The 16,690-nt window shown below is 35.3% G+C and overlaps 1 pseudogene; it reads right to left on the reverse strand.

The window, feature by feature from the left end:
- Positions 1–16,690, reverse strand: part of LOC149563969 (uncharacterized) — a 102,002-nt pseudogene that overhangs the window by 52,889 nt on the left and 32,423 nt on the right.

The raw sequence follows: 16,690 nt of genomic DNA on the forward strand, positions 1-16,690 counted from the left end.
AAAAATTATATCCTACAATTCAGCTGGTGAGATGATATACAATTTGACACTTGGATGGCAGATCTTCTGTTGGACAAGTAGTTAGAGGAGGACAGTTCAGATGATGATGAGAAACAAGAAGGCAAGGTGTAGGTTATTGACAACTCTACACTAGAACTGAAAAAAGAAGGGGAAAAGGTAATAATGCCTGCTCAGGGTGAAAGCAGTGAGAACCCGTAGGAGAAAACCAATTTGGAGGTATCACACGATCATCCTTCTTTGGCTAGCTTGGTAGCCATGTATTCTGAGGAGCTAGAATAATGAGAGACAAATCAAAAGTTGATGATTCATAATAGAAATTGGAATGAGCCTACCTAAAGGAATATTTGATACGCCTGGCATTCTATTGTGATTTTTTTTGTCTTTTGTATGATGCTTTGTTCCTTGGACACTTGTCAGATCACAATTTCCCTTTTCTTGTTGCAACTCATGCTATACAAATGAGTTTTCAAGGCATTGTGATGGTTCAAGACTTGTGCAATTTTTTGTTTCTTTCAAGAAGAGTACATATTCAGTCGGTCCAATAGTATGCAAAGGTTTTGAGTTTGCTTCAATTGTACTGTCTAATAAGCAAATTGAAATGACAAAAATGGCAATCTATTTTGGGCATTCAATTGGTTTTCTATTGGTTATTGTATTAGTCATTTGAAAAGGATAATACAAAGGGGTATTTACACTATATCTGTGTCATCAATTTCTATCTCCAATTTATGGGTTTGTTTACTTTGAAGTCATTTAAATTAGTTTATTCGGTTGAATGCAGTCTAGATGGGTTTTATTGTTGCTTTTAATTCAAGCAATTATATAAATGCTTTAGTAAATTAGTAGGGTTTATGAGTTCATAAAAGGGATATTTCATAAGAATGGAGATGGGTGATTGCAATTGATTAATTCTTATACAAGTTATTTGAATTAGATCTCCCGCCAATAATCAATTTCTTGCCCAATGGATAAGGCACTGGTCCTATAAATTAGAAGTAAACAAGGATGAATTATGCTGCTACATATCAAATCATCTTACAAAATCAAAATTATTTTCAATCTTGTTTAAGACTTATAAATGTTGGTCTCAACACATTTATATCTAATTCCTCAGTCTTAGGTAGCTGCTATTTCTAGGAATATTTGTAAATTTTAGCAGAATTATGGCCAGATCTGCTGATAAGGGATGTGTATAAGTTTGAGAGCATTGAAGAATTGAAGTGAGCTATTTATGTATGTGAGGGCAACAGATGAGAATCAGAATGAAACTAAGATAATTTCATACACAGTTGCATTAGAATTATCCCTAGGTATACCAGCCTTGGTTTAGCAGAGCTAGAAGAGTAGGAAACCATCCTTTGGTTTTATTGAAGTTGGGTTATAGTGATTCATTCATATAGTTGATATTGGGAATTGGCTAATCCCTAGATTGTGTGAGTCATTTCACTGTGATATTTAAGCATTTTGTTGCTTGATAGTTTCAGCAGTTTGAAACACCAATAGCTCATGCACTACTTGAGATCTGAAATAGAACAAGCTTCAGCAACACATTGCAATATATATATATATATATATATATATATATATATATATATATGGATTTTTTGGCACTGTTACTAAAATCGTTTACCTTCTAGGTAAGAAGATAAGTTTGTTTCAATATACAAATCTTCAAAAGGAATTTCATATCAGAAAAAAAAAGTAACAAGAAATAAATTAAATTGCAGTGCACTAGGAATAATATAACACATAATGAATACTAAACCTCAATTGAACAAAAGACTATACAGTGGCTTCAATAAAACTGATGCTACACCTAAACCATCACTTGTAGCAAGCTACTTGAAGATATGTAGTACAAACGATCCCAAAGAACAACCTCTAATTTTTAAAAACTTTCACTTTTACTGGGTGAAATTTTACTTTTTGCCTTGGTAAAGTCAACCAAGTCTTCAAATAGCTTATCTTCAGGTTTAACTTGTTTGCTGGAAGTTAAAGATTGTTGTGGATATGCATAATTGTAAGTTCCATTATGAATGGAGATGAAAGCCAATTTTCCTGACTAGATTCTTATAATGAATATATGAGAGCACTTCAATTTCATTTTTGAATTCTACTACACCGTGCACTTGTAGAGATCATTTCTTGTTCCTCTTTGTGCCCACCACTTAGCCCACATTATTGAGTGTCCTATACAAGAAAGTCTTATAGCAAGCAATTTACCCTAGATTCTTGGAGTTGTTCCACTATAAGATATGATGAAATCATGAACTAATTGCCTATTATTTAAGAAAATGAGAAACACTATAAGACACTTTGTAGTGCTACAATAATAGCCAAATCACCAAAGTAGGCATGCTTTTTGGATCATATTCTCTCTCAGACATAGATGTAAAATGCATTTTGGTTGCAGGTGATTTCTAAGAGCTTGGGGTTCACTATCAATTCCAACACCTTTGACTAAAATTTTTGAACAATTCAAAAGTTGTTCCACTATAATGATTAATAATAAAATTTATCATTGTTCAAGTCAAAAGTTTATCATTAGCAAAAATGGTAGATAATTTTGTTCATGGTCTCAAGGAAAACAAAGACTACTTGACAATAGCAAGAAACAACATAGATGACTTAGAAATAGTCTATCACAAAGAAAAGACATATTTTGCCCATCATAACACTAGCAGTGCTCTACTGTCTCATTTTTGGTAATAGAGACACCCCCCAAACATGAAGCATTCACCCCCAAAACATCTTCAAACATGAAATGATCCACTTTCTATTAGACTGGTGTCTAATCCAGGCTAAACCTCCATCAGCAATTACCATCCAACACTACACTTACACCAATTTCTCCCACTCTCCTGCATTTGGTTAATATAGTACAAATAAATTATCACAATGTCATTATCTCCCACCAATAATAGTGACTACAAGTGGTAGGAGAGAATCTACATTGGAAACTTCAGAATAAGTACAGTTAATTGTGCCTAACCAATCACTGGTTTGAATGCACCAGTCTATTATTCCTTACTCAACCCACAATGAAAATTAAAAGAATACATGGAAAAGATAACAAAAATAATAAAATATTCTCACATTAAATATTAGTCAAAATGCATTTGATACATCATAGGAACTCACTATTCCATGGAACAGATACTAAATTGCAGAGAAGAGGATTATTTTATTGATTAAAATTTGTTCACAATGCCTTGTCTCACGACACCAACTCTACTTCTCCCCCAAACACTCAAAGAATCCCTTCTAAATAACCAAACAACAGTAAACAATCACTGCTGTCTAACTGTCTGAATGTTACCAGTTAGTTATAAACTGAAATTTGTTGTCTAAGTTGACACAAAGTGTCAACTTCGACAACTTACAATCATGTATGCCTTTAATATATTTCACTAACCTTTTCAAAGGTTTTATAACTTCACTAACCCTTCCAAAGACACCTAAAACCCTTACAAGTTGTACTAGGCCTAAAGACACCTAAACCATTACAAGCTTTTCTTTGCATTTTTTCTACATTTGATACTTTTCTTATAGGTGGACATGTCTGTCCTTAGACTTCATGGAAAAAACCCTACAAACAACACAAAAAAAATAAGGACATGAACCATCCAAACATCTCTAATAACTTGTGGATATCTCAAAGATGCATAAGTGCATGACTTGTGAAAACTAAAAAGATAAGACTAACTTGTATAACAAGTGAATAACCAAAATGATTTTATGTCTGTGTTATGTTTGACAATGATAATGATATTTGAATTCAAGTATGAGGAAATTTTTATCAATCAATTCATTAAATATCATTTGAATACAAAGAAGATTTTAAGAGATTCAAGAGCATAATTATAGGCCAAATTTGTGGAAGACCTAAATCAAACCTAAGTGAACAGACATGTGAAGGCTTATTTTGAATATGATGAGAAGATCTAAAGCATAATTCTTGTGGAGGTATATTCCAAGTTTAGAGAATTTATTGAAAAACACTATTTCAAATCTTGGTGGATTATTCATAAGTACAAGGCATATTTTTTGAAGACCTTGAAGGAGATCTAAGGCAAATCTACCTACATTATAAACACTTTGCATTTTAAAGGTTATTTCCTTCTACATTGTAGGATTTGAGGTTGGTGTCTCTTGCTAATTGAGTCTACACATTTGTTTGAAGTTACATACATACATATATGTGTGTGTGTACATACACACACAATTTACCTACAAGGATTTCCATGCTAAATAGTATATGCATCTTGTCTTCTTTTGTTAGACATCAACTATGTGAATTCTTTCTACATTGCTTTCAGTTGACTAAATATATATAATAAAATATGCAGGTTTCTATGCCAAACTAACTCCAATGTGGAAAAATATCTAATAATTGGGATTTAAACTAAGAAAGAACTATATGTTCAAGGAACCAAAAGATGAGTGCAATGTGACTATTACAAGCGAACAAACTTCAATCTCATTAAAGAGAATTGGGATGTGTGTTTGAAGACTTAACAAATTTGAGCTTCATGTGGTTTCAAGAATACTATAATATTCTCTACTTAACAAGGCCAAACACATGAAGGTAGAAGCTCATGTGGCCTCACCCCCCTCCCCCTAACACCAATCTAAAGTACCCATTATCATTTAATTACATACTTCATTCATTCATTCATCCATTTATGAACTATAACATTCAATCAATACAATCACATAACATTCATTAATATGATATAAAATTCATTAATACACAATACTAATCAAAAATTCATTAACACATAACAATATTCATTAACATAAACTAAAAATAGCTATTAATATGCATCATTCATACAAAATTACTTAAAACAAAGTTCTTTCATTATCCAACAAGGTTTATCAAAGAAGATTTTTAAAACATCATTTCTTTTTTTTGTTTTTCTAACCTCTCTTAAGAAAAGTGCTCATAGGAGCATCCATATCTACATCATTCTCCTCCTCTTCTGGCACATGTAATGTCAAATTATGATGGCTCCTTGTTTTTGGAGGAGCAGGAGGTTGCTACACTAAAGGGGGCTGTGTTGCAAGAACAAGTGAATGCGATAAATTGACATACTCTTTTTCTTTTTCTAACTGTTACAAGTTTGTAATTAAGTATGAGTACAACATAAAAATGCATTTTTCTTACCTGACAATGCCACATCATCTACAGTAACATTTTGATCTGCCACCACGTCAACATGTTGAAAACTTGGAACATGGTCCACTGCTTCAGCATGATGTTCAACATGCTCTGAAATATTCAAAAAAAGGATACATGTCAAATTCCAATTAAAGATGTTAAATTGTATTCATAATTGCATAATTAATTTCCAATAGCAAATTAATACCTCCACCACTATAATGCACATCATGGCCTTCGTCAAGAGCAAGTTCTATGGTAGGATATGAAGGCTGTAGTAAAATGTTATGCACATTGTTATGTAGTCAATTTACGTTTAAAAATAATACCAAAAAAGAATCTTCTCAAATATTTAATTTCATTTACTTTTCATCTAACCAATTTACCTGTGAGATATCATTTGGTGCACTAGATTGTTGGGCAAGGCTTACAAATTCTTCATGTAGGCGTGCAACCACAACTTTATAGCCTTCCTTCAAGGCAATTTTTCTATCTTCATCTGTGACCTCCACATTGAAATTTATGCCCTATGTTTTTTTCTTGATAACGTCAGTTTTCCATGTATGGTTTCATTAAACAAAACTATTTGCAACATTATATTAAAAAAAAAATACAAAATTCATTGCGCTACTTACAACTCGAGACTGTAGATTCATATAGCCACCAGAGCCAAGTTTGTGTTGGCCAACCTTTTCTATTCTCACTTTTGTAGCCATGAATGTGTCCTACAATCTATGAAAAATTTCAAACATCTTAGATTATATATTTTCAAATATCAATAATTAGTGCATGATTACAATTTACTTAATACTATAATGACATACCTCCTATGTTGCTTCATTATCTCAATCTTCACATAGCCTTTTCTCCTTTGCATCTTCTATTATTTCATTCCACTCCATTGGTGGAATCATAGGAGGATGGTTGTACTTTGTGTTATCCTTAAGAGCCCTTCTATATTGATCCCTCATAGTCTTTATATGCTTTGCTACTCTTTTCAAAAGTAAGCCAGTGTCAAAAAAAATTTTCCCAAATTTCTCATCAATGGATGCAATCAGCTGATTTTTTAATTCCATAGCTTGTAAATTCCACCTTTTTAAAAACAAATATATTGTTAGATTAATAACTTTAACATATTACAATAAATAGAAGAAAACAAAAATTATGTAGCAATGATATGAAACTACGTACTTTTTACGTATGGTGGGTCCAAATAGTCTCAATGTCATATGAAAAAGATGTTCAAAGAAAGCATTATTACTTACAAAAACATAAAGGATTTATCAATCCAAAATGAGTCATGTAAAAGTAAACTAAATTTACACTTTAAATAATATCAATTTTAAAGCACCTAGAAGCTTTTGTTATCTTAATGGAAACATAGTTTTCTTATTCAGCAACAATGTCCCTCCATACAAACCAATACTAATCACATGAACTACTCCAGGAAATGGATCAGCTTCAGTAGTACTACTCTCTATTTCTCTATCAACTGAAACATCATACAATTAAATGATAATTTTAGTACTGCTCTCTATTGGTCTACCTCCCTGCCTATGTCCATGTCTCTCTATGTGTGGCTATATATATACATATATATATATATATATATATATATATATATATATGTATGTATGTATGTATGTATGTATGTATGTATGTATGTATGTATGTATGTATGTATGTATGTATGTATGTATGTATGTATGTATGTATGTATGTATGTATGTATGTATGTGTGGTGTGTGTATGCATGTATTTGTGTGTATGCAAGCTTCTGTAAACATCATTTAAGCACTAATATGCTACTTCATTGTTCATCAACTTGTAGAAAGACATTAAAAAATATAACACATTACAAAATGTAGCAAAACAAGGTTTTACCAGTTCTACTGGGCATAGATGATGATGTTTGCATGGTCCTTGTTGCCGACAATGCAGCAGACAATAGTGGACCACCAACTGAAGGAGGAGTCTGCACTTCATCATAAGCTAAAGAATAGAATATTGTTAGCAAAGACATTTGAAATGGATAAATATCAAATGGGATACTAGTGAGAAACATCCAAAAAAAAAAGGTAAGTGTTATAATGTTGATCAAAACAAACAAAGTGTTACTTAAATGAAGGTACTGCGCAACAATCTTGACCATGTTCACCATGTGACCTGGCAACTGGCACATATGTCTATACAAGAACACATAAAATTAGAGATCATGATCCATAAGATACTATAAAAGATTAATATCTATTGAATTTCTATTACTACATACTTTCAAAGATTGGATTCTACGGTCCAATTCTATTCTCAGTGCCTCTTTCTCCTTACTTCTGTCACCCTTGATGATAATTCTAACAAGCTTAGCAGTGTATCTTTGTGTAATTTGTTGGGTGATGAATACAGGGTCAGTACTAAGGCCAATGTCATGTAGATATGATGCCCTTATTTCAGATTGCATTTGATCAGTGATCATTGTAGCTTTTTCCTATCATTTGTGACATCAAATATTTGTATACTTTCATCAAAATAACTCCAAAGCCATAAAGAAAAGAACATAATAATAGGAAATTTGTTTCTATATTAATATTAAAATTTACAATAATTAATGTTTACCTCTATTGAAGGTGTCTAAGATGGTGCATCCATATCGCCCTATGAAAAAATTAGTGAGTCTTAGAAATCAGCAGCGAAATTAAAGTAATAGACTTACCAAAAAAAAATATTAATAACAAAGTAGATTGTATATGTAAATCATTTGTCTTAAGTTAAAAATTTAGCTTAACTAATGTTTATATCTAAAAATATATTTGGCATGTTCTACTTAATGTTTATATGTGCACATATAGTTTGGAAAGAAATATTTGGTCATACAAGACCCTATCATAGTTGACATTGATCGTATCTGAAGATTTTATTGATCATCATGATCTTCATCAATGTCATCGTCATCATCATCATCATCATCATCATCAAAATTGTCACTTTGATCGTCATCATCACCACCACCATCTTCATCACCATCATCATCCTCTTGATCACTATCATCATCATGACCATCATCACCATCTTTATCACCATGATCATGATCATCATCAGCATCATCATCATCATTATCACCATTATCATTAGCATGACCAAAATCATCACCATCTTCTTCTTCTTCATCACTGGGTAACTGTTGTTCCTGATAATCATTTACTTCCTCTTGTGCTTCTTCAATATCTTCTTCTTCGATCACATTATACTTTATTGGCCTTTCTCTTGGGTCATGTCTAACAACAAATGACCAACCTGGTTTGTCTAGAACACCAAAGTAAAACAATTTATCGCATTGACTTGGAAGAACATAGGCCTCATCTCTGATTGACTCAAATGACCTTGTATTAATAATAGTAAATCCACTGTCATGTTCAATAACAGTCCTATCAAAATCATTTCGATTCAGTCGTAACCTAAACCATTTGACAACAAATAGAACTATTTCGAATGAATCAAAGTCACACTCAAGTATATCATCCAAAATGCCATAGTATCAACTTTCAGATTGTTGAGGATGTATGCCAGTTCTAGATGAAATATTGGTGACTGCGAAGATAGCACTTATCCCGGAATCACACATTTTCTTCATTTCATCTAACTTTTTTGTGCAAAATTTATAGCCATGGTAGTACATAGCTTTGTGGTGTTTGACCTAAAATTATTCAAACATGTCAAGAATCTTCTCATTGATCTATGAGTTGATATTAAACTTATGTCTCATGATTAGTAATCTTATGCATACCTTTGTATCTCTTAAGCCATATATTAGATCAAGTACCATTGGCATAACATTGGGATCTCCATTACGATGAGCTTCTTTAACCAACCATGCAACACCATCCCATCTTAATGAGTGACCATTTTCTTGAGACTATTCAATCCACACTGTCATCCAATCAAGATTGTTTGCAATGTACAAGTGTAGTGCATCCCACTCACGACCAACTATAAAAAAGAGAATTACACCAGTTAGAAACAACTTATATATATTCATGATGGATACATATTGTTAAATTACAAAAAAAAACTTATAATTACTTGTCACCCTCCTCAATCTACCTTTCCTTGTCAGGTACTCCCTTTTGAATTTGTCATTATAGTTGAGATCCCAAATGCGATCTACATGGATACCTACTGCAAACTTTGGAAGATATTCACTGATATACACCATGGTCTGGTATATCATATATCTCTCTATCATAGAACCCTTAGGACATGCTCTTTATCGAACCAAGCCCTTCATAAATTTCAAGTTCCTCTCAACCATCCACATTGATCTAGCTTGTTCAGGTCCACACAATTCAATCTCCTCAACTTGATGTATGAGGTAGTGTTCTTGAGCAATGAAAAATGTTGGAGGTAAACACTTTTGCATTTCACACATAAGCTGTGGAATTTTTCTCTTTCAATATTTTATATCTTTTTTATCAATTTCTTTAGATGATAACCACCTAAAAGAGATTGAACATGCAAAAAAATATAGAGGAGATTTCAAAAATTATACAATAGATTTCAAATAAAACGCTAAAAATCTAAGAAAAAACACTCTTCTAACCTCATGTATTTTCAAAGATCATATATAACTTGTTTAATACTGTTGTCAAACTGTTGTGAAAGGGATAGAGGTAGGACGAACTGCAATCATTAAAAAATGATCATTTCAATATATTATTAAATAATGCAACTGGTACTACATTCAATCTTACAAATATACTGTAAACAAAAAATATGACTTACCTTGAGGAAGGTATGCCAATCATGTGTCTTCAACCCCGGCACAAAATCACCTTTCCTTGATAGAAGAGTGCTTATATTTGCAGTAAATCTTGTTGGAAATTTTGTTTTTTTTATGACTTCTTTTAATGCATCACTTTGTTGCTCCATTAATAAACAAGGAAGGGCACTTGTACTTATGTGATCTCCATTCCTATTTGATTCAATGAAAAATTTTAGTGCATGATTAGATTCATGAATGTTAGTACAAATTTTAGCAATTTTTTCTCTATCATGCCTTCCATCCAACATTTTCTATAGTGTCTCTATTACATTATTTCCAATATGCATAGCATCAAACAAATGCGCAATTGGGAGATCCTTGTAGTATGGTAACCTACTAAATTGAGTAGGATAACTTTTCATTCCTCTAGGAAGTTGGTCATTGATGCCTTGACAACCTTCACGAGCATCAGTTACAACATTAGTAAATATAAGACAATATCGAAATACAAATTGTAAACTTCGGACGACCAATTGGACATTACCTCGATGATTTAGTCGATCGTATTCCAACTTTCATAAATGAGGTGTCATTCTTCGTGGCCTTGATGATGTCTCTTCTTTTCCATTGAAAAGATGTTTTTTGGCAATTTGATACTTACGATTATGGTGGAGAAAGTGTCTAAACTCATCAAACACCTACTTTCCTATGTATATGAGCAATGTTAGTATGCTAATAGAAACCAAATTTAAATAAAGCTTCTACAAACTAAAAAAAATTCATAAACTTCAAGATAGACTAAGATGAACTCTCAATTGAGAATATGAGCCATTAATGGGCTCTCTCAATGAGAATCTCTCTTGTTGAGTAGCTTTGTCTAAGTAGATAGGATGTATGCTCAAGCTTATGCTTCAAAAAGGGCTTCAAATGGAGTTGGAATTTGGGTGTGAGTGTATGGTTTTGATGTAAAATGGCTTCTCAAAATGGCATTATGACTTTACTTCATGGATTGTGTTATTTTGCAAAGGGGAAGGATCCAATTTATAGGCAAGAGGCTTGAGTGATTGAGGGCTAAGATGCAAGGATGGGAAAAAGCTCATGGAGGGCTCAGATTGCATGAGAGGAGAGCACATGGATTGTGCTTCCTTACAACCAATCAAGGAGTGACACATGTCACATGGTGAGAGGATGGAGGAAAGGGGAAGGATGAGTCAACAAAGGAGGCTCAAGAGATAAAATCTTCATAAAGACCCTCATAATGACTTGTAAGAGCAATAAAAGGGCTTGTAAGAGTCATTTATGACCTAGTGGACTTCATAAAGTTTTATGGTTGAGATATTTTGAGGGTGATGAGAGAAATTTCAATTTGGACTTGATTAGGAAGGTTTTAAGCTTGTTTAGGCTTGTGCAAATGATTAGAGGATGGACTAGGATGGTTTAGGATTAGCTTAGGGATAGGCAAGTGGATGGCAATTAATGAGGGTGGCTGAAGGAGGAGATATTTGTTAACTTTGTCTTGGGTTAGTAAGTTTTAACCCATGTTTAGGGAATGTGACAAGGTTAGGAGGGGATTAGGATTAGGTTTAAAGACATTTTCTAGAAGAGTCTAAATTTTGGATGAGGATAAAGACTCTCTAGAATAGTCTAGAATTTCCTACGATGAGGATGAAGACTTTCTAGAAGAGTCTAGAATTTCTTAGGATGAGGATAAATTAGATTTTTAGAAAATAAATAAAGTTTTATTTATTTCAAGGGTTTGGGTTGAGGAGATATTTATTAAAACTTTTTTAATAAACATGAGGATTAATATTTAATCTTAATTAAATATTTTGAGTTGGGATTAGGGGTAGGAAATGATGAGATTAGCCTTTAATCAAAATTAAAGAAGGATTAGAAGATTTTGGAAGAGGTTATTGGTCATAAGGAAATTGGCCAAGTTTTGGGCAAAAAATAAATTTTTTATTTATTTTAGGATTTTTGGTCAATTTATTAATTAAATAATTAATAAATAAGGAAATAATGTTTAAATAAGATTTAAACATTTTTGGGAGGGATTTCTTAATTAAATATTTTTAATTAAGATAAAGGGATTTAATGGCATAAAAATTAATTAATTAATAAATGATGATGTCATCAGGACTTTTTCAGAAAATAAAAATACTTTATTTTCTAAAGGTTTTTAGGTGTCTACATTTTGCCCCTCTTTGATGTGATGCCGCAAGTGGCATGGCATCAAAGATAAGAAAATAAGATGACCAAGGCTAGAGTAGAAGAGGAGAGAATGGACTGTGAGTTGCCCCCCTCAAGAAGGTAGCGAGGAGAGAAAGCGAGGCTCGATGGCTTCTTGAAAAGTACAAGAATCCGAGATGAGCAAGGAGACTCAGATTGGCAAAGAGAAGGGGCTGAATTAGCTCAAACTCTCACTATGGGAGAATGATAAAGGAGAATCAGATGCACAAGAGGAAGCAAGCTTAAGACCTTAGGGAAGGTGGAGGATGAAGGAGCAGAGTGCTATAAAAAAGAATCCGGGATAGGGAGATGGATGAAGGGATTATAAAGCTGATGCAACAGGATTTCAAAGAGTCAGATTAGTGGAAGATGGGTTTCGGAGATCCCTAGGACTAGGATTGTGGATCTCAAAAGATGAGGCTTGGTGGATTGATTTGGATTGGTGGATCCCTAAGACTAGGATTGTGGATTCCTAAAGCTAAGAGTGATGAGTGATTCAAAGAGATACTGATGCATAAGCTGGGGTAGGAGAGATGGATGCTGGATATGGATGAGGGATAATGGAGATGAAGGAAAACCATTGAAGCTTTTTGAACGGGAGGATACTTCGAAGAGAAGTACCACCATGTAGTTGAGCACTAGATTTGCTATAGGACTATTGGTTAATTTCCAAGGTTACCAAGAACTTCAAGGCCTTTTCACCAACCGTCCAAAGGACTGACAAACTAACTCAAAACAAACACACAAGGATTGCCCCAGCATCACACATGAATCCTAGAGGAAGCAGTGTGGAAACGACACTGGGTAACCCACAAGCAAAAAAGAAAATAAGCAAAAGACATGATCAAGACCTTACACTCTGATTTCCCCATTCACAATATACCATGATATGGAAGATCGTGGCAACCTTGAGGAGGGAACAAGGAGATTGCTTGGAAAAGATATTTCAAGACCTAATAGGGAAGAGTCCAAATCAAAAGAAAGCGAAAATCCAAAAGAGAACCATTTGCCAACGAGATGGGTAGGACGAGGTACTAACGAATCAATATCAGACATGAGGAAAGCTTTATCCTGCAAGGAGCTATCAGAGAGCACCTAAGTTGGTTGATTTGGATGAGTGATGCGTCTGGCAAGTTGAACTAAGAAAGATAACACTTTGGTGATAGGAAATCTAGCTAAAGGATGCATTGGAATAGCTAACCAAGATGTGCGATGGGTGCAAGATGTTGATCAAGGATGAACTGACATGAATGCTAGATAGATACAATGGTACTAAGCTAAAGAGGATGTACAAGCTGACAGACCAAGATATTTACAAGCGGGCTAATCAAGATATGGTACAAGCTAACAGACCAATGACAGGTATGATACAGATGAATAAAAAGCTTAGGATGAGAGGATAGCGGGATGGTTCGATGTTGTGCAAGATGCGAAAGCTAAGGGTGGGGTGATAGCGAAAGATATGGATTTGGCAGGATGCATCCAATGATGAGGAGAGATTTTGTGACCAAGGATAGCTAGAGGAGCAGGATGAGATGGATGGATAGGATGGTAGATAGCTAGGATTATGATGGATATAAAGAGATGACATTGGGTTTGCATGAGGATAGCCTAGAGCTAGATACCAATGATAAGGGAGGATGGAAAAGACAAGATCTTCAAGGAATATAGTGCCCCCAATCAGAAGATAACATGCAGAAGGAGGTCTTATGATGGATGTGATAGGATTGAAGCTAGGATGGAAAAAGCTGAAGGGGCTAGGGAGATGGATGATAGTTGGGATGGTTGGCTGAAGCTGCAGGAGATAAGTGGATGGTGTGAGATGGAAGATGGAGGGTGGAGGATAGGTGGATAGATTGCAAGATGGAGTTGGATGTCAAGAGATGACCAAAAGCATGAGGGTGATAGGCTAAGCTGGGGATGGCGGGATTACGCATGATGCTTTTTTGCCAATTTTTTATCATGGTACTTGTCCAAGGCGCTTGAATTGCCAAGTTTTCACCAATGGACACTTTATTTTTCTTTTCTTTTTTGACTTTTTGAATTTGGACTTAGCTGGAATGATTTTGGCTTTCTTCAGCTATTTTGGCTTTTTTGGGATTTTTCACTGGCTGTTGGAATGTTCAATTTTGTTGCTAGTTGTTGGTACACCGGATGTGTGATTTATGCAATAGATCAGATTAGATGGGATTGATGGTAGGAGATGGAGGGATGAAAATGTTGGAAAGGAGCATGAGATGGGGATGCTTGCAAGAGCAACATTGGCACATGTTGGGACGGGTGTGAAAAGAGCATATGGGGGATAGATGGTAGATGCGGGCGTGATGGAGGATTTGTGGAAGCGTGCTTGGGGATATAGGCACCCAAGATGGAGTTAGGAGATGGGGGACATGAGTCACTAGATGGGGGATTAGCAATGGTGGATGCCATTATGCATTGGGTTTCAACTTTTTTCATGGGGATCCACATGGTTTTGGATTTTTTTTTCATAGGCTTTTGCATTTTTTTGCATTCTTTGATTGGGTTTTTCCTTTTTGGAGTATGTCTTTTAGAATAGACATATGATTGCCTAGGATGTGGATTTTTAGCTTTATGCATTTTGAAGTTGGCATTCACATTGTTGTGGTAAGCTTTGGGAAGATGGTTAGGAGAAGCTTTGTGAGATGGAGAGGATATGAAAGAGCATGTAGGGGGATGATGATGGATGATGTGCCCTAATATGTGCCTTTGTTGATCTTGCATAGGAATGGATGGAATAAGATTTTTATGATGGCTGATAGGAGGATGGAGGATGGTAGATTTTGGGACATAGGGACCCAAAATGGATTTAGCAGATGAAGGGGGGATATGGTAGGTTGTTTTGGGTTGCAAAGATGGTGGAGGGGGGATGACATAAGATTTCTTGAAGGAGTGATGGGAGGCTGGCATGGTGGGCTTGGAGATAGGCTTGGTTTGGGGGTGTGGTGTACCAACACCTTTAGATGGTGAGCCTTTGAATACATATCCAAGACCATGAAATCTTAGATTTTTTTGTGCAATAATAGGCTCTCTGATTCCTTGCTCTTGTGGTCCTAAACCTTGACCTTGATAATGCCATCGATTGAGCATTTGAACAAGCTGAGGAAACTTTTTGCTTGCAAAAAATGGTAGAAGTGCTTTATTAGGTGTATTGCAATGGGGAGATACTGTTCTTAATTCTTCCACTGAGAGAGGGCCACCGTGGATGAATGTAAGTGAACCAAGAGGGTAGATTATAGATGGTGGAATAGCTTGGATAGGTGGTAAGATGGAAGCGTGGAGTAGGGGAGATGGTCGGATAGGATCTTGATGTAGCTGGTGGGATGACAAGATATCTTGTAGTGGAGGAGATATGGCTTGAGGTTTTGGAGATGGAGGAGATGGTAACTGCACTATGGATGGAAGACATGGTACGATGATATCTTCATTTATGCTTTGGGGGATGTCAACATGCTTTTGGGCAGGATCTTGATAGGATTGGTTTGGAGTGGATGGTGCAATAGGAGGTGAAGGGATGGATTCTTCAAAGGCAGCGGATGGATAGATGGGAGATTCAGTAGTGGAGATGGGTGAGTAGAAGATGGATGCATAAGGGTCATTACGAGAGATTTGGGAAATTCTTGGAGGTGATGTGGATAGGATTTGGAGGGATTTGATAGGTGGTGGGATTTTGATGTTTGCAGGAAGTGGAAGGATTTTAAGCAATTTGATGGATGGTATGGGGATGATAGCTATGGGAGATGGAGGTGATATTATAGATGGGGAAGCTTCATCACTGACTACTTCACATGGTTGGATTAGATGACATGGCTTCTTAACTGTTGGAGGCGACTTTTATTGTATTTCTTCTAGGAGATTCCTTGGAGACTCGTGTGTCAAAGGTGGAGGTGGATTGACAGGAATAGCTAGTGTGATGGGGGTGGAAGATTGGAAGCTTGGTTGATGGGGTGATGGAGGGGAAGCTGGAATATCGGATGGCATGACTAGATAGTTTGGAATAACTCTTGGAATTTGGGGGATGCTTGGGGGAATGTTTCTAAGGCTTTCAATATACCCATCATAGTCAACAAGATTTTCATCATCATTGGAATAGGAGGTGGCGGGAGCAAGGACAATGCGACCAAACACATCATGATAGGATTGGTACTTCATGCTTTGATGATGAGTTTGATGGGGATGGGGTCTTGCATATGGATGAACATGGAAGCTCATGGTTGGATTTGGATTAAGCACAGATTTTGGATTGGCTGATGAAAGATTTACTAGGGAGAGTCAAAGCTGTATGACAGACCTAAGGAGGATTGGCTGGAGATTTTTGGCTTTCCTATGGATGGAAGACTTCAAGGGCATGCTATCAAAAGGTGAGAGTTTTTCTTTCCTATGCGCTGGATTTGGTGGTGGCTATGTCAACTTGAGGATAGACTAATGATCCTATGGGCATGACACGAGATTGACCACTTGTGGATCCCAACCTTTAGCTCAAGGTGATGAGGGATACAAGT

This window comes from Cupressus sempervirens, chromosome 4 (genome assembly GCF_028749045.1).
Source record: "Cupressus sempervirens isolate cs-2001-9-10 chromosome 4, ASM2874904v1, whole genome shotgun sequence".
In the NCBI taxonomy this organism is placed as follows: domain Eukaryota; kingdom Viridiplantae; phylum Streptophyta; class Pinopsida; order Cupressales; family Cupressaceae; genus Cupressus; species Cupressus sempervirens.